General features: G+C 42.7%; 1 protein-coding gene across 3 annotated transcripts in view; it reads left to right on the top strand.

Moving 5' to 3' along the window:
* The window catches only part of DNM3 (dynamin 3), a 952,228-nt gene that overhangs the window by 676,691 nt on the left and 255,666 nt on the right, over window positions 1-19,871 (top strand). The window lies entirely within an intron of this gene.

Raw genomic sequence — 19,871 nt, 5'->3', positions numbered from 1 at the left:
TAAATAATTTGATTTGGTCCTTAAGCACCAACCTGAGGCACCCCTGCAAGACCACTACACTAGCATATAACATTTCAAGGGACACTTATTGAGCGGGTGGCTCTTCATGGAGTAACATGAACTTTGGATGTGATCTTAATAAAATTCTATGAAGTGTAAATTATATTTTTTTTCATTTAAATTTGTACCTTTAACAGACAGGACAAGAACTAATAACTGCGTTCAGCAAACAGTGCAAGAAAAGTGAGCATCTGGGGATTTTTAAAGAATTTGTGAAGTTGCTCATAGCGAGGATTTATTTGCAAAGTGACTGGCAGTCAGGGCTGTTTGGGGGCAGTTTCGGGGACTGGCGGGAAAAGCACAGGCATGTCACAACCGTTTCTGGGATGTGTTTCAGCATACAAGTGCAATCGTAATCAGAAAACATGGCGCCGTCTCCCTCCACGCACCCATTTTGCGTGACCACAGGGTGTCTCAGATGATTGTCAGAGCATCTGCAACCATGGCTGTGTGTTTGTACACAGATGCTGATATTTGCGAGGCCGACAGTGGACATCTCAATCCATTTCCAGATGGCAGCAGCACTGGCATACAGTACTTTTACACATCTGCTGTGTAAGGTATCATAGCTGTAAATCCCTCTCTGAATCCGGCCCACTTGGAGTGCTTCTCAACCTCAATTTTCAAGTTTTCACAAAAGGTCATGTTTTGAGGATTTCTGTCTGTGGAATGAGGTGGGACCAATACCAGCAAGCAGGGGCGGATTGGGAACAAAAAGCGGCCCTGGAAAAATTTGTACTAGTGGCGCCACATGGGCAGCACCAGAGGTGTAAGGTCTAGCCATGGGCCATGGCAGCAGCACCCTCCCCCCAAGACTTTCCAGATAGTGGGCATGTCCAGCATCAAGGGGGAAGTTAAAAAGAAATAAAATTAAATATTATGAGCACATCATATGATACACCTTCAGAATTTAGGAAACTATACCATTCTTTAGAAAGATATATTTTCTTGCTTATTACACCAACCGTATCTCAATCACTATTCACTCAATCTTATATGTCAGTCGAGCATACACTAGATCATCTGCAATCACAGGCTAAGTGGCAAAGTCATTTTCATATATGCTAATTATTTTGCATCTTATTCATTATGTCTATAAAAAGGACCACATGTCCTCAAACAAAACAGGCCCCCACGGGTGCGTCGGCCCACCGGGAATCTTCCCTGTAAACCCTATGGCCAATCCGCCTCCTCCAGCAAGGTAGATTAATAGATAAAAGAAATCCACTGACCTGTTTGTGGTACTTGAGGGCTAGAATTGAGAACCAGAGGTTAACGGGTCTATATAGCAAGAACCCTCTGAACTAGGGCCAGAGCTGGATTAAGAGGGGGGGCCCTGGGGGTAAGTACCCCGGGCCCCCCTTTTTAAAAGGGCCCCCGTGGCCGCCGGCACCACAGATCGGATCTCTGGTCCGATCTGCGGTACGGCGCTCCCGGGAGCCATCGCAGCGGCGCCACATAAAGGGCAGATGAGCAATGGCTGTCCCCGGTGGCTCCCGGCGGCATTGAAAGGAGGCTGGCGCCGCATGGCCGCAAGAGTGTGTATACTCCAATAATTTAGGAGCAGCAGCCTGCGGTTCAGTCATTGGCTGGGCACGCAGGCTGCAGTGGACAAGGAGGACGGCGCGTGTGTGACCGGTCACAATACCGGGATCCCGGCTGTTAGGTGGCCAGCGGGGCGGTGAGCACAACGAAGCCCCTTGAGGGCTTGCTGCGCTCGTCACACAGTGGGCTCGGTGGCTCACGGCTCACTGCACTTGCCCCAGGTTCTATTCCCCCTCTATGGAAAGGGAAAAGTCCCCGTCCAGTGGGATTTTCAGATGCCGGGATCACACAAATGCATCCCTGTTTCCTTCCTAATTACAGAAAGTATCGGTGGCATTTGCTCCTTTCATATATATATATATATATATATATATATTGTGTATCTCGCACTCCCTGTACTATCGGTACCATTCACCTAGGTGCCTTCATGTAGTGCACTCCCGGACTTGAAAAAGTTAAAAAATTTGTGGTTTATTTCAACATTTTAGGGGATGATACTCCATCACCAGGGCTGCTTGGTCCTGATGACGGGGTATCATCCCCCGAAACGTTGAAATAAACCACTAGTTTTTTCACTATTTCAAATCCGGGAGTGCCGCCCTATCTATCTATATACTGTATCTATATGTCCCCAGTTTATATTATGCCACATTACAGCGCCCCTTACCTTTATAACATCCACTAGATGTTATGATTTTAATTTTACCCCAGGCCCCCCGAAGCATTAATCCAGCTGTGCCTAGGGCTGCGAGTATCAGATTAATAAAAAAAAATAGAATGTTATCTCATGGAACTTGGGTGTGAGTGGGTGTGGCAGCTACAGGTGTGTCCTCATTTACCCATGCTTTTTGCACCATATGGCGCAGCTTAGCAGCTGTGCCACAGGTAGCGATCCCTGGACTTAAAGACCGCCCTGGTGCAATATAGATCAGGGGCAAACGCAGGATTTAGTGAGGGGGGTTTCCGTGGGTGGGTGTGTGACTGTGTGTATGTATGCATATGTATGGGTGCATGTGTACATATATATATATATATATATATATATATGTATATATATATGTATATTGTAAATACCAAATTGCTTTCTCACAAATATTTAAAATGCCTGCTGTAATATATATTGTAAACGCCTGCACCTCTTATTACCATGTGCCATGAATGTGCGCTATACATAGCGAAACACTGCATCCCATAAGAGAAAACAATACACCCACACATTATCTGAGTTCCAAAGCTCATTGATGTATATATTTGTTATTAAAAGGATATGGATTCAATATATTACAATGTACAGTATACCTTTATTTACATTGTTACAACTCATACAGTATGCAGTTAATACATATAGTTACATACAGTTACAGCGATACAATTACCATATCTTTCTCATATAAATTTGTCCCTCCATATCACTCTCTCTCTCTCTCTCTCTCTCTCTCTCTCTCTGTAAAATCATGCAGGAACTGGGCAGACAGCATCTCCATCATCGTCTGTGACAAAACAGCAACTGCCTCCTGTGTGATCAGCAATGTGTTATCTAGTTTTGGGGGAGGGAACTTTCTCATTCATGATGAGTCACTAGTCTGTTCGTATGCTAAACAGGTTCAGCCTTGAAGACCTCAAAAGGGGCTGGCATGAGCTTCCTGTCCACTGTCCTAATAAGAGTGATTTTAGCTTTCATACATTTAATCATAACTATTTGTTGCAGTGTCCCACAACTTAATAACAAGTATCAAATTAATCTACACATTAATCTGCTTGATTTAATACAAAATATGACAGGCCTATCTTGCTTCATTCAAATAATACACATACATGACATTACTTCATTATATAATTTTAAATCATTATGATGGCTTGATATTATTATAATTATTTACTGTATGAAATAAGTGTTGAATCCATCTCTGTGGCATGTCCGTGTAAATGCGTATGTTACCATATATTGCTGTGCTCGCTGCGCGTATTTGCAAGTACAGATGTGTCCACATACATCTTTGCTATATCCCGCCATGTATGGCACAGTTTTGCATGCCATAGACTCAGAGATTTAGCCATGCCTTGTGATTTTTCTTAATTTTCTTCTTTAATATGTTACTTTATACATATTCTATTATGGCAAACAAAAATTAAAAAATTCATCCACTCGCTACTCGTGAAGAAACAGCTTAGCCGTGTTTTGCATGTTGTGCCAAATTTGAAAAAAAGCAAAGATGTAAGTGGACACATCTGTATAGCGACTTATATGTGTGTAGAGTTTGTATGTTCTTTCTATGTAATATTTTTGACTTCGACAGTCCTCCCTTTGGCAGTAAACAATAACTGCCATCAATTATTAACATAAGAAAAAAATATTTCATACAATAATCGGTGACCTAGACACAAGTATGTATTAATTTCGCAAATCAGACACTTGACTATATTTGGGGAAGACAGGGAGGAGGACGAGACATCCTCTATATGCACTCTGCAGTCACGGGACCACTGGTTGGGTGTGGGACAACATTCAACCTATGGAGTATGCTGGGACAGTGTTTTGGCCTATAATGTCTGATTTGCGACGAACATTTCACACATACATGTACCTACGTCTTTGTACACTGATGTTTGGATTCGATTGAGGTTCTGCTGGGTAGATGAAGAAGACACAAACAAATCGTGAAAGTGACATATAAAATTTTCATGAACTACATATTCCTATCATTTTCTGAACATTGTTTCCATTTCTGGAACGTATGCTAGGTCTGTTTAATAATTGAACAAGGGTTATAAGTAGTGTCCTTCCTAAATAACATAAACCTTCGGAGTTCGGGGAGAGCCACTCATAAACCTTTCTTCCACATATATTAATGAGCTCTTTATCTGCAATGTGTGAATAGCCATTGTCTGATTGTTCCTGATTACCTCCGAACTCCATAACTACTAGACCTTTGATTTTTCTCTGACTTTAACAAACTGATCGGTTAATCCTGGGATCCTATAAGGAAATCACTCCTTCCTCCAGAACCAGTTCCAGTCCCACACTCGACTCCTCATAAAAAAAACCTCACAAAAATAATAATGTCCTGAAAAAAAATGTTTGTCAGCGGGAAAGAGAGAAAAGAGAAATAGAACAAAACAACTCTTGTTCATAACAAATCAATTACAATGACTGGTCTTTCTGCAATCCTTTAGTACGCTCAGGTAGTGTTCAACAATGCCGCCTCTCAGTCTTCACGGAACAGAGTCTCTGGTGATACTTTTGCGATCTCACTCTATTTACGAGTTCCTTCCGGACTACCGACTTTCCTGCAATGGGAATCGTGGACCCAAGTCTCTCTCACGGCTACTTTCACTGGGATAGTGCTGTCAACAAAACTTGGTATGGTCCTTACCACCTATTAGGCAACCCGAGCGTAAGAACAATCACACAGTCTCTTGGTTCACAATCAAGACAGTTAGTATTTGGCATACCACCAATCAACAATTTCAAGTTCTTTTGTCAAGTTCTCAAATGCTGGCTCATCTCAATAAGGTACTGTACTGTCACCTCATTGGTGTATTTCTGATCATTGTGTGGATCAATCATGACATGAGGTTGTCTTCCAAAAACAACCCAAAAAGACACAAATACCAAAACCAAAACAAATTTCGAAGAGGGTGATTCGTTAAGTGAAGATCTGGGAGTGGTTCCGATGCTACATAATACTAATGGCAGTATCTATGATCACAATAGTACAATTTCAAGCTTTGCTCCTACTTCTAGGGGTACCATTATCTACACACAAATTTCCTTGCCTTACCAATATTCTTCCTCAAGCAAGTAAGACAGGTCATTGCTCTCTTACCTGCATGAGAATAGAATCCTGGCGCACACCAGTAGGCTCTCATCAGCCTGCACATACCCTCTTTGCCTAGATGAGTCAGACCGTGTGCCACCTCAGCTAGATTTGGAAGGTATGCTCTGGGGGCTACTGGCCATACCCCTTTGTCCTCCAGACTGCCTTTTCCTGTAGGGAACACAAATTTTTCATTTTAATTTACTATCGTGTGTTTGCAATGTAGATTATCATGAGCATAACTAAAAAAAAAAAAAGAAAAAAAAACATCTCTAGAGGAGAGAAAGAAGAAGAAAATGAAAAAGAAAATGTCAGGTTTGCCATTCACCAACAGGCATATCAGTGTCTATACATAATTTCCCTTCCCCAGTACTCTCATCCTTCCTCCACCCTTTGTGCATGACAAGGCACACTGCAGTAATACTGGTGTTATCGTGCTGTTGAGATATACTGGGTTTGGGCAGAACTCTGAAGGACCTAGGCATGTGGGGTTTGAACTGTACTTGGGTCCATGTATTGTACCACCCTGTGTGAACGCAAAAGATGAAGAGGAAACTGTAGAGAAACAGAATAGAGGTTGGTGACAGATGAGTTTGTAGATGTGGAGAAGATTTTTATAACAATTTGAAAACTGGATTGGGCACTACGGGGAAGTGATTCTCTACTGTCTATACCCCTTAAAAAAAATTCTGTGTTTATCGTATCACTATTAGGACTATCCCAGCCATCAATCCAGTGTCCTGTCCATCCTAAATTCATAGGGAACCCGGTATCTGTGAGATAATTTCCTCTACCTGTGATGGACATGCATCTAGAACAGTGATATGTAGCATTAGTCTTTGAGGGGTGTCTAACATACTTTGTACTTCCTGAGCGGGAGCACAGTATATGTATATCATATCTAACAAAATTAAGTTAATCAGGGGCCATTTCTGCTAGGAAAAAGACACAAAAGTTTAGAGGCCCCATTTTAACCCCAGCAAGTTTTGTCAAAGGGTAATGTTGCATTTATTTTGTTCTTCCCATTAGCCGAATCTGTGTTTTCTATATGGCTTATGATTCCTTACTATATGTCCCTTGGTCCTGTCTATGTGTTTAATAATGTGGCTTGTGTTTTCTGTCTAGGGGTCTATATTGACTATGTGTTCTACTACTCCTACAATCTCTGGCAAAATGCCCTTCCTTCCTACAGGTGTAACATATTATTGACCATTAGGGATCTGGGGTTTGGACTGATGGGTCTTTCCTGTATGTGCTAGTATACTTACCGTCTTCAACATCCCCACCTGTTGTTCTCTGCGCCTAGCACTATTCTTGTGATGTTCAATAGCACACTTTCTAAGATTAGCTATTGTGACCCCTTTCCAATTTTGCAAAGAAGTCTGCACCCTGACCCTCAATGCCTTATTGTTCCCGTCCATTAGCACAGAGACAGCCACCTCCCATTTGCTGAATTAGTGTTTACCAGTGATCTTATCCAGATGGAGAGTTTTCTATTACTGCAAAAGACAAAAAAAAAAAAAGTTTAGTTTAACAAGCTTCTAGGTCATGCGAAGTATTCATTCAATCGATCTCATCCCGTATTAAGGGTCTATACATGATCCAACAAACATTTCCGAGCTCATCTTGACTAGGGGCATTACTAGGAATGAATACTTCTTATATGGTAACTGAAAGAAATACCCGGGGGTTACCTTGTCTCTGTCCGCTTTCCTACTGGCAAATACTAATGTGCGGACAGGTTTTTCTCAATTTCTGACGTTACTTTCTTGATTTTTTTTATTTTTTCTATTTTTGGGTTTTACTATATAGGAACACGAATGATACCATACTTACCTGTTCCACTGGTCTCAGCCACTTCCCCCGCAGGCTACTGCTCTTCTTTTACCAGTTGGATACTCCTCTGGGTGCATGAGAAATGGCTGAAAACAATCAGGTCACCTTCTCCTCCTAAATAAAACTTCAACATTCATTAGTACATATATAGGTTACAGTCATATTTTTCATATTTTTATTATTTTCTATAGTTTGTATGCTGGCCGTAACTGCTTCCACATCTACATAAGGCAGTGTACTTGAATTCTCTTTTTTGTTTTCCTACTTGTTTACTGTTGCTACAAGTTCAAACAGTTCTTATATTTCCATTCTTGTCTTATATGACTTTTGTTAGACCTACCACCTGCAATACCTTAGGATCAAACTCACCAACCCCTCTTGCTGCCACAGGTTTAAACAATTTGTATGTCTGACCCTTTGTTTTCTGGATTTTATCAGACATATTTTTATCCTTAAGTTCTGCAATACCTCTGGTTCAAAGCTGCCCATCCCAGGGAATGATACCCTATCGTTGTCAGTCATACGTACCCATTCGTCACAGTAAACTTCAGCATGTGGACCATATTTTCCACACATAATAAACCTTGTTGACCCTTTCGGACTCACTTCTGACCTTCTCGGTCCCGAGTCTGACCTTCTCGGTCCCAACTCTTCTGCCTGAACCCTGGCTACCATACGTCCCTTAGTTGAGCAACTGGCTCCCATAATTTGTGGGTCTTGCCTTCTCGGCTATTCCCACAAATACCAAAATACTCAATATAAGGCGACGGTGAAAGTTCTCCGAGGGCTTCCACCCACTCTCGCCCACGTTGGCTGGTACTACCATACACTGTCGATAGCGAAGGCGATGTAACCAACTTAGGGCTCCTATCAGACCTTACAGCACCGTGATTTCTCTCGGTGGAGGTTCTGTTGGAATATTTTCCTGAGAGAGGCAGCGAAAAATTCCTTTTCAGTATCTTTTAACTGGAATTGTTTGTAGTGTGAAGAACAGAGAAATTAGATAACTATCCTTCACCCTTTCCAGTGAAGCCCACCAGGGAGATTTCCCGATGTTATCAAAGAAAAACCCCTTTGTCTATACAATCACGTCTGCGTATGCTCTTCCACAGCGCATATGACACATTGGTATCACGTTGTGCTGTGTAGAACAAATGGACATGCGATGCAATAGCACAGCCTTTAGATACTAGTTATCTATATGCCCTACGATTGCTGTAGACCACCTAGCCTAGACCACTCCAGACCACTTAGTTGTATGGGACCACTTAGACCACTTCAGACCATTTAGACCACTTAGTTCTAATCACGCAAGGTAGCGAACCCTACGCCACTGGGCCTCTACTAACCCAGTGTTACCACTCCAGCCACTTAGACCACTTAGTTCTTGGGTTCAGCTCCACTCGCTCCGCTTACTTGGTGTACCACGGGACCCGATTTCCGGGGTTCAAATCCACTTACTCCTACGTTCGCTCACTCAAATACACTTTGTTTTTTTGTACAGAAAATTTTCACTAGTTCTGATTGGCAGCTTTACCCCCAGAGGCAATACAGTTTAAACAAAAGTTTTATACTAATCTGCTTTAGAAACCGGGTAGTTATGTGCTATTGTATTAAATGTCTACTATCCCACCTTAATTGAACAAATATCGTGTGGTTTTATTATGCGCACACAACCCTATGCAAGCTTGCGTAATTACGCAACTGTGCTTACCTCTATGCCACGTGTGCGGCCTTGCGCCACGTGCACGTTTTTATACTCTGTCCTCACGTTCCGTACCACGTGTACCAATGTGAGTACGTAATAATAGTTATTTTTCTTAGCAACCAGGTCAGAACTGAGTTTGTGTCTTTACATTTACTTCCTTAAATACATTTATTTCAAATTTACCTATATAGCAACAAATGTATCCGATTTCACACAGATCTATAATGACTGCAATAATCTATAATTTAAATTATATGATTCAGATTGGATAGCTATCTTGCAGAACATACACTGATATAAATATACACATAATTAAAATAATATTATATATATGTACCATTCACTGGTCTCCTATGAGACACCTTACCTCTTATTTGCATATCAAAGCTATTTGCTTTTCACTGCTAAAAAAAAAAAGCAGTTACACAAGTTAATTTGCATTTCAATGGCTATCCTCCCTAGTAAGCAGATTCTACAAGTCTTGGAAGGAAAAAAAAAAAAAACATTTCTTTCCTTTTTCTATCTGTGTGCAATTTCTTACACCAAGCCAAGCATTTATCTCACCATTTACTCTCACTAGGCCCAATTGAAACTATTTTATAAAATGGCCACTGCTCCTCCCCCTTCCACATCCATGAGGTTTACACACGATGGTGGACAGGCCATGTGGTTGGTCCAAAATGGAGGACAGACCATGCGGCTTCCTTTGTCACAAAGAAATCACACATTATACAAGCACCAGAAGTTATTTTAGGCCTGAGTTTTAAAAAAAAAACTATATCAAGGCTATGCAGCAACTTTTAAATGTACCTTTAAATCTACTTAACAGATAAACAATCCAATCTGAATTAAACACAATATAACTTATTTGAACTTTGTTTTGCAACAATAAAAATAAATTTTAGCATCTTAAATATTATGAGAAACACATTGTCCCTTGAATTTTTTTCATATCATCGGCTTACTGATAACACAACAGTACACGTGGATGTTATTCATCAGTGTCACAATGCGTCCATCGGAGCCGGTCGATCACAGCCGCGTTTGTAATGTACAGTGCATCATTAAGACCTTGATATCCCGGACGAGCGCCCATCTGTAAATACCAAATTGCTTTCTCACAAATATTTAAAATGCCCGCTCTAATATATATTGTAAACGCCTGCACCTCTTATTACCATGTGCCATGAATGTGCGCTATACATAGTGAAACACTGCATCCCATAAGAGAAAACAATACACCCACACGTTATCTGAGTTCCAAAGCTCATTGATGTATATATTTGTTATTAAAAGGATATGGATTCAATATATTACAATGTACAGTAAACCTATAGTTACATGGTTACAACTCATACAGTAAGCAGTCAATACATACAGTTACAGTGATACAATTACCATATCTTTCTCATATAAATTTGTCCCTCCATATCACTCTCTCTCTCTCTCTGTAAAATCATGCAGGAACTGGGCAGACAGCATCTCCATCATCGTCTCTGACAAAACAGCAACAATATATATATATATATATATATATATATATATATATATACACACATGTATATACATTCATACATATGCACAAACAAACACATACACACTTACAAACATAATATCAAATACATAAATACTCACAGTTGTATGCATAGGGCTGGGAGCAGAGGGGCATCAGTGTAGGGACGAAGGGAGCTGCTGTGGCTGAACATGCGCAGCCAGCAGTTCCCCCCTAAACAATCTGTAAGAAGAGAGCTACTGTTGCTTAGCAGTATAGCAGCTTCGCGGTCGCGATCGCGCTTGCAATCGCGGTCCTGGTTTTTAGCTGAGACAGAGACAGCTGTGTCTCTGCCTCATAAATAGAAAATTCGGCTCATCAGGGGGGGTTTCTAGGTACTCAGAAACCCCCCCTGCGTGCGCCACTGACCTCGAGGCCAGATCGTCGCAGCGGCTGAGTAAATCCTGAGCTGTGCAGCTCTCTGCACAAGCGATCGCTCCCCTGCACAGCGTTTACCCCCTCCCCTGTAGGGCGGCGATTACCTGGTCGCAGCATGCAAAAATCCGCCTGCATGCAACCAGGTCAGAATGAGGGCCTATGTGTGGTCCTTGTAAAGGTTAGAGGCCACCCAATGTGGACTCCAAAGTATCAGGTTGGCTATCACTGCGATGTGTGCGAGATGGATGGTATCAGAAATGTTGTGGAAAAGTGATGGGCATTCCTGGGTGGTGACCAGGTGCACAAAAAAATTGTCTGTTCATTGGGTTTATTATGGGGGTGTTACAGGTATGTTGGTACAAATGGGTGCGTTCACAGACACACAGCTGCAGACATAGGAGGCCATGGTCAGAGGGAGAAACTGCTATAGCGCTGATGTAAGTTTCTATGGTGCAACTGATGGTGGTTTTAAGGATGCACCAATCAGTATTACTGTGTGCATGGATGCAGAAAGTGGTCATCTCAGTCCTTGCACAGCAATGAAAGTATGCAGTGCCATTTGCATAAAGTCGCTAGTATGAAGCAGCATTTTCTGCTGTGCCCGCTTCTGCATCCACCTCTGAATCAGACCCTCTGGCTGATTCTCAAAGAGATGGCATATCTTTTCCCATAGAAAACTAATTAGAAAGATTTAGTTTACACAGACATGTTTTACATCTTGTCTACATACTATGGGGGTCATTCCGAGTTGATCACTCGCTGCCGTTTTTTTCACAGCGCAGCGAACAGGTTACTACTACTGCGCATGCATATGCACCGCAATGCACAGGCACGTCATACGGGTACAGAGCAGATCGTTGCTGAGCGATGGATTTAACGAAGAATCCATTCGCACAGCCGATCGCAAGGAGATTGACAGAAAGAAGGCGTTTGTGGGTGTTAACTGACCGTTTTCAGGGAGTGTTTGGAAAAACGCAGGCGTGTCCAAGCGTTTGCAGGGCAGGTGTCTGACGTCCATTCCGGGACCAAAATGACTGAAGTGATCGCAAGTGCTGAGTAAGTCCAGAGCTAGTCAGAAACTGCAAAAAATGTTTTCGCCCAGCTCGGCTGCACACACGTTCGCACATTTGCAAAGCGAAAATACACTCCCCCATGGGCGGCGACTATGCGTTTGCACAGCTGCTAAAAGTAGCTAGCGAGCGATCAACTCGGAATGACCCCCCATATAGGTAGCTTTTAAAGAGGGATATGTCTCTGACCGGTGGAGTCCCTAACAGGTTAGGGACACAGTTGTTATTAGGATCAGTGATCAAATGAACAAAGAACTGTATTTGTATACACCAATGATTTTCAACCTTTTTCAACTCGTGGCACACCAAGCAAGATTTTAAAATTGCCAAGGCACACAATAAATCCCCCACGGGAAAACACACACATTAGCCCCCACTGCAAAAAATAAAACACACTGGCTCTAACAGAAAAATACAAAGACCTTGGCCCCCACAAACAAAACAAACACATTTGTCCACAAAGGAAAAAAAACACAATGGCCCCCACAGTAAAAATAAATAAAACACATAAGCTCCCACAGTAAAAAAATAATACACAATGGCCGCCACAGAAAAAAAAACCTAAAACACAATGGCCTCCACAGTAAAAATACAGTAAAACACAATAGCCCCCCACATTAAAAAAATAAAACACAAACGCAGTGGTCCTCACAGTAAAAAAAAATACACTGACTCCCACGTTAAAAATATAAATTACAATGACCCTCAAAGTAAAAAAACACAATGGCCCCCACAATAAAATAAACCAAATATTCATTATTGCCCCAGGCCGCACACAAGTTTTACCTGACTTGTCATTAGCACAGAAAAGAGAAGGAGCTCCTAGTGACACCATGTACACTGTTCTCACAGGAAGCCACAGCCTCAGTGTTTGAATCAAAACATAGTCAAAACATCTACATTCAAAACAGACACCAAAACGTCAACATGATCAAAACATCGACGTTCAGTGTGTCGACAGTCAAAATATCAACAGGGATATAAATTAAACATGGTCAAAAGTTAGACAGTCAATAATTGAAATATTGACATGATCAAAAGTTTGACATTGTCAAAATGTTAACACTATCAATACAGACATTACAAAACTTACAGATGGAGGAACGCTAGTCATGGCTCCGTCTGTGACTAGGACCAACTCCGTCCAGGCGGGCGCGGGCGCCCAGACTGAAATACTTACAATGGGAAGCAGCTCGGTGCACTCTCGGCGTGACTAGGTGGACAGATCGCCTAGTCACTCCGAGAGTGCACACCTGCGACTAAGCAGGCATAGATAAGGAAGGCTCCATCTGTAGTATAAATATAGACAGGTCAAAATGTCAACGGGTATATAATTATGCTGGTTGATTTAGGTATCCACAGCATGTTTCGGCAATCATCGATTGATGTCCGATAAAACAGACATTTTCACCATGTCAACCTTCTGACTGTCGACCTTTTGACGGTAGACCTTTTTTGTTTTTTCATTGTCGAACTTTTGACCATGTTCGACATTTTAACTGTCTACAATATGACCCTGTCAACTTTATGTCCATGTAGACATTTTAACCATGTCAACCTTTTGAGTGTTGACTTTTAGGTGTATATTTTTTTTTTTTTTTTGTGTTTTGACTGTTTGCATTGTGACTACATTCTGCCTCAGTCACCCAGCAAATCGGGAACAATCACTAACTCCCATGATGCTGCGCTGCTGCTGATCTCCACAGATCAGAGGAACATGTGATGGGCTGCTCCAATCAAATCTCAGTACATGCTCCACTGACTCGTTTGCAGAGATCATGGGAATTATTACCCAGTAGTGCATTGCCCCAGTCCTCTGTGTGTAGCCAGCTAGACACCATTAACTTGTTCACTTCCTGTGGCCATCATTGGGTGAGTCAAAACAGCCTTGATGAGTGACCTAGCAAGCATTGAACCCTGCTTTTGCAAAATATGCTGTCATCACAGGCCCCTCCCACCTGCAACAGAGGGTTTGGCTATGAATCAGTGTGGCCCACCAGTCCAGTCTGAGCCTACCTACAAGGTATCTATGCTTGTCAATGTCCTTCTTATCCTCCTACTTCCTACCTCTCCCTGCCTACCTTGTTTGACAAAATGGAGACTCTTCCTCTTCATATATCCCCTGCCCAACTAGTACTGCGGCAAACTAACTATTAATTTGGTTGGCGGATGACCAAGATAAAATGCTCTCTAATAACTACATCTCTCTTTACTGAGAAAATAACCCTAATTCTCTTGGCTATAAAAGTGGGCCAGTTAAGGTGGCAAAAGCAGATTATCTCCTGGCTGGGCTGGATAGATGTCATAGGGATGATCCTCCTACCATGGAGCACCCAGTGCTTTGTTTTACTAGTCAGATTTGGAATTACAGGTTGAGTATCCCATATCCAAATATACAGAAATCCGGAATATTCCGAAATCCGGAATTTCTTGAGTGAGACTGAGATAGTGAAACCTTTGTTTTCTGATGGGTCAGTGTACACAAACTTTGTTTAATACACAAAAATATAAAAAATATTGTATTAAATGACCTTCAGGCTGTGTGTATAAGGTGTATATGGAACAAATGAATTGTGTGTATGTACACAAACTTTGTTTAATGCACAAAGTTATTAAAAATATCATATCAGTCGATAAAGATACCTTGATGTGTGGGTATTAAAGATAAAAAAGTAAGCTTTCATGTGAGCACCTAATTTTTAAAGATACCTATATATGCACCATCTCTTTATTTTTCATGTAAGAAAAGTGAGCAGCTTTATTTGGATAGAACCACGTGTGGTGATCCTCTAAACAATTTGTCAGGAATCGCCACCTCCATAAGGAATACTGATTTACGATTAAGGAGTGGAAAATGTGTTGAAAAAATTAATTGAAAGTATTTACACTATGTATGATTTTTATCTCTCCACATGTGTTGCATTGAAAAAATATCCGATGTTGTGAGATGATTGTTTGAAGAAACAAAATCAATATTGTACATAACAGAAGCTTGAGAAATATCTGTACTCGTCTGAATAGGGGAGTTTTTATGATTTATAGATTGTGAAACATTTTTTTGTACCCTGCATTGTATATCCATCTGTGGAGCCCAGATATATTATTCTTTTTACATAACAGTATTTCATTTACCAGGTAGTGATAGCACCTGACAATATTTCTCAGCTGCTCCTTTCCTGTGCAACAGAGGTTCATTTCTTTCTTATTTATATATTTGCTAGTTTGAAGACTCTGTGAGCCTGTTTCAGAGATGCAACGCCAATGATTGCTCAGTTGAGTGATTCTTTTGTGGACTGAGCAAGCATCACAGTTGCACAGCACACGCATGACGATTGATTAGGCAGTGACAATTGTGAGATACAGTGAGGATTTATTCACAAAGTGAATGACAAGGTGTGAGCATTTGTAGTAGGTAATGGGGGTGCTACAAATAAGCAGGCATGTTGTGATATGTAGGGGTGGGGGGTTTGGTGGTTATGGATAGCGGAGAAATACTTACTGGACACTAGAGGATCAGAGGTCTAATCTGGGACAGCCTGGGAGTGACAATCCATGAGGAGTAGGTAAATCACCGCTGGGCCACCAGCGATAATATGCCAACATGTGAACATTGCATCACTGCCTACATCAGGGGTGGCCAACCAAGAGCCCAAAAATATCTGTAGTACAGTTAAAGAGCCAACACCATGTGCGCGCCACAGGCGTGCATACAAAAATGGGGTGTGGCATAACTGGCACAAGGCCAAGTCCTATTTTTGTGCGCCCACCTTCAGTATGACGATTATAGAAGCATGACTGTGTCACACCCCCGTTTTTAGTCACACTGGGGGCGAGAAACACTGAAACAATCCAAATCCACATAGAATATACTGAAACAAGTCATCCTCCCCCCTTCACTCTGCTCAGTCTCCCACCCTTTACTCTGTGCCACTCAGCCTGCTCCCACTTCACTCTGAGCCTCTCAGCCTGCCCCCCTTCACTCTTAGCCTCTCAGCCTGCCACCCTTCACTCTTAGCCTCTCAGCCTACCCCTCTTCACTCTGTGCCTCTTAGCCTGCCCCCTTTACTCCGAGCCTCTCAGCCTGCCCCCCTTCACTCTCTGTCTCTCAGCCGGCTCCCCCTTCACTCTCTGTCTCTCAGCCTGCCACCCTTCACTCTTAGCCTCTCAGCCTACCCCTCTTCACTCTGTGCCTCTTAGCCTGCCCCCTTTACTCCGAGCCTCTCAGCCGGCTCCCCCTTCACTCTCTGTCTCTCAGCCGGCTCCCCCTTCACTCTCTGTCTCTCAGCCTGCCACCCTTCACTCCGAGCCTCTCAGCCTGCCCCCCTTCACTCTCTGTCTCTCAGCCGGCTCCCCCTTCACTCTGAGCCTCTCAGCCTGCTCCCCCTTAACTCTGAGACTTTCAGCCTGCCCCCCTTCACTCTGTGCCTCTCAGTCTGCCACCCGTTCACTTCATGTCTCTCAGCTTGCCTCCCTTCACTCTGTGGGGGTCATTCCGACCCGATTGTACGCTAGGATTTTTCGCTGCGCTGCGATCAGGTCACTACTGCTCATGCGTATGCACCGCAATGCGCAGGCGGGTCGCACAGGTACAAATCGGATCGTTGCTGAGCGATGGATTTAACGAAGAATCCATTCACACAGCCGATCGCAAGGAGATTGACAGGAAGAGGGCATTTGTGGGTGTCAACTGACCATTTTCTGGGAGTGTTTGGAAAAACGCAGGTGTGTCCAATCGTTTGCAGGGCGGGTGTCTGACGTCATTTCCGGACAAGAACAGGCTGAAGTGATCGCAGCGGCTGAGTAAGTTCTGAGCTACTCAGAAACTGCACAAAACTTTTTGTAGTGCTCGGCTGCACATGTGATCGCACGCTTGCAAAGCAAAAATACACTCCCCTATAGGTGGCAACTATCTGTTCGCATCGCTGCAAAAAATAGCTAGCAAGCGATCAACTCGGAATGACCCCCTGTGTCTCTCAGCCTGCTCCCCCTTTACTCTGTGTTTCTCAGCCTGCTCCCCCTTCATTCTTTGTTTCTCAGCCTGCTCCCCCTTCATTCTGTTTCACAGCCTGCTCCCCCTTCACTCTGTGTATCTCAGGCTGTTCCCCCTTCACTCTGTGTCTCTCAGCCTGCTCCCTCTTTACTCTGTGTTTCTCAGCCTGCTCCCCTTCACTCTGTGTCTCCCAGCCTGCTTCCCCTTCACTCTGTGCCTGTCAGCCTCCCCTTTCATTCTGCCTCTCAGGCTGCCCCTCCCCCCCTCACTGTGTCTCTCAGCATCCTTCCCCTCTCTCTTCCTTCTCCCCCCTTCAGTCACTGGTAGCTGCCCTCACCTGTATAACTGTGAGCCGGCAGACAGTGACTGAGGAAAAACAAGTGCAGCTTCTTCGCGGCGCTGGCAGGAGCTCAGACAGGGCAGGGGGCATTGCCTTGATGAAATGCCGGCATCACGCTACCGCCTCCACTCCCAGCAGCCCTGCAAGGTGGGAGGTGGCAGTAAAAGCGGGTCCAGATGCAGACTTTCAGCAGCGGCGGGCCGCAGAAGTCACATCAGGGTGAAGAAAGAGCCGCATGCGGCTCAAGAGTCGCTGGTTGGCCACCGATGGTCTACATGATGAATGTTGACATGGTCAATGTCAACATTATGAATGCCGACATACCGTACCCAACCGATAAAACAATGCACTATTAATACTACAACACACATTATGACTCATACATTACTATATAGCACAGGACTAAAGAATGCTAATCACATAATATACCATATTAGATGTACATCACATAAGTGCCATCTACAGCTCTATGACATGCATAGCCTATTTGTAAAGCAAGGAGACTCACAATGTCTATCAGTTGCCTCATCTCCCATCTCTTCCATGATGTCAGTGAACTTCATGCCCATGGAGGTTGGCAGAGGTGGCAGCAATTGTACACCCTTTGTCTGGCAAACACAATGGAAAAGTTCACGGCACAGGTACTTACCCATATGAGTAGATTTACAGCTTTGGATTTGGGGATACACTTCTTGCTCTGCAACTTACCTGTATTATAACCACATAACTTAATCTTCAGTGCTTCAATTACATCTGGATTGGTACCAAGGGACTGGCATGTAGCAGATGTTGTGCCACTATTTAAAAAGGGAAACAAAATCCATCCTGGCAACTATGGACCAGTAAGTCTGACATCTATAATGGGGAAAATATTAGAAACCTTATTAAGGGATAGCATTCAGGAGTACTTAGGGTCATGCAAGATTATTAGTAAAAACCAGCATGGGTTTGTGAGGGATAGGTAATGTCAAACAAACTTAATCAGCTTCTATAAGGAAGTAAGTGTGAACTTAGACCATGGTAACGCAGTGGATGTGGTATTTTTAGACTTTGCTAAAGCCTTTGACACTGTTGCTCACGTGAAATTGGTTCATAAACTAAGAGAGCTTGGTCTTGGAAGCAAAATTTATACCTGGGTCAAAAATTGGTTGGAAAATAGGGAAAAAGAGAGTTGTGGTCAATGGTAAGTATTATGACTAGACAAAAGTATTAATTGGTGTACTCCAAGGGTCAGTGTTAGGGCCACTTTTGTTTAACATATTTATTAATGATCAGGGAGACTGTCTTCAGAGCAAAGTGTACATTTTTGCAGATGACCCTAAACTGTGTAGAATAATTAAATCAGATAGAGATGCTGACTGTTTTCAGAACGACTTAATCAAACTGGAATCTTGGGCAGCAAAGTAGAGTATGAGGTTTAATATAGAAAAAAGGGAAAGTCACGCATTTTGGGACTAAGAACAAATATGCAATTTACAAATTAAATGGGGAAATGGTAGGGGGATCAGTATTGGAGAAAGGTGTGGGTGTGTGCTCATTGACAATAAACTTGGTAGCAGTGCCCAGTGTGAATTTGCAGTAGCAAAGGCTAATAAGGTTTTGGCTTGCATTAAACGGGGGTTGAGTCAAGGAAGGAAAGTATAATCCTCCCATTATATTAATCTTTAGTATGGCCACATTTAGAATACTGTGTACAGTTCTGAGCAGTGGTGTAAGTTCGTCACAGTGGCCCGGAGGCAAGATAAATATTGGTGCCCCCCTATTTTCTATATTAAGATAAATATGTGTGTGTGTGTGTGTGTGTGTGTGTGTGTGTGTGTGTGTGTGTGTGTGTGTGTGTGTGTGTGTGTGTGTGTGGAGTGTTCTGAAAAAATGTTATATACTGTATTTATACATTAAATCGTCTTTTATTTTAAATCACACAATTCTTAGCAGTCATACCCAGGATTAGAACCCATGACCTGTTACACTAACAGCAGACACTTTACTGATGGAGCTATTTGCTCCTGTAGAGGAATCATGAGAATTCTAACTATATGAAGTTATGTGTAATTGTCAGAAGTATCTTCATGTAGTTAAAATTCTCATATTTCCTATACAGGAGCAAACAGCTTCATCAGTAAGGTGTGTGCTTCCAGTGTAATAGGTTGTGGTTTCTAATCCTGGGTGTGATACCTGTAAAATGTGTATTGTAACACTGTAAGGGAACAAGGTGCCGTTTCGTGGGGTAAATGTTAGCAAGCAGCAGCTGAGGAATCACACAAGTCCAGTGTGTGGTGCAACTGGCCACGACCAGTTTTATTAGGCAGAAAACAAAACAAACATCAAAAGAAAATACCTTGCCTGTACGGCACTAACTAAACACAAGACGTTCCTAACTGTCTCTAAACAAAAAAACACAGAGTTTTCCCAGTCAACACTGTATGGCTTACATGTATAAGGAAGCGTATTTCTCTCACAGAAATCCTGCAGTCTTCCCAGGCAGTCTGCCCACACTAATCAGGCTAGCAGCCCTATAACCCACTTACACAGCTGAAACCCTGATTAGCCCTCTGTGAGGCTAAAGACCCGAAC

This window comes from Pseudophryne corroboree, chromosome 9 (assembly GCF_028390025.1).
Source record: "Pseudophryne corroboree isolate aPseCor3 chromosome 9, aPseCor3.hap2, whole genome shotgun sequence".
Lineage (NCBI taxonomy): Eukaryota > Metazoa > Chordata > Amphibia > Anura > Myobatrachidae > Pseudophryne > Pseudophryne corroboree.
The sequence above is the reverse complement of the archived record's forward strand: the minus strand, read 5'-3'. Positions and strand labels throughout refer to the sequence as shown.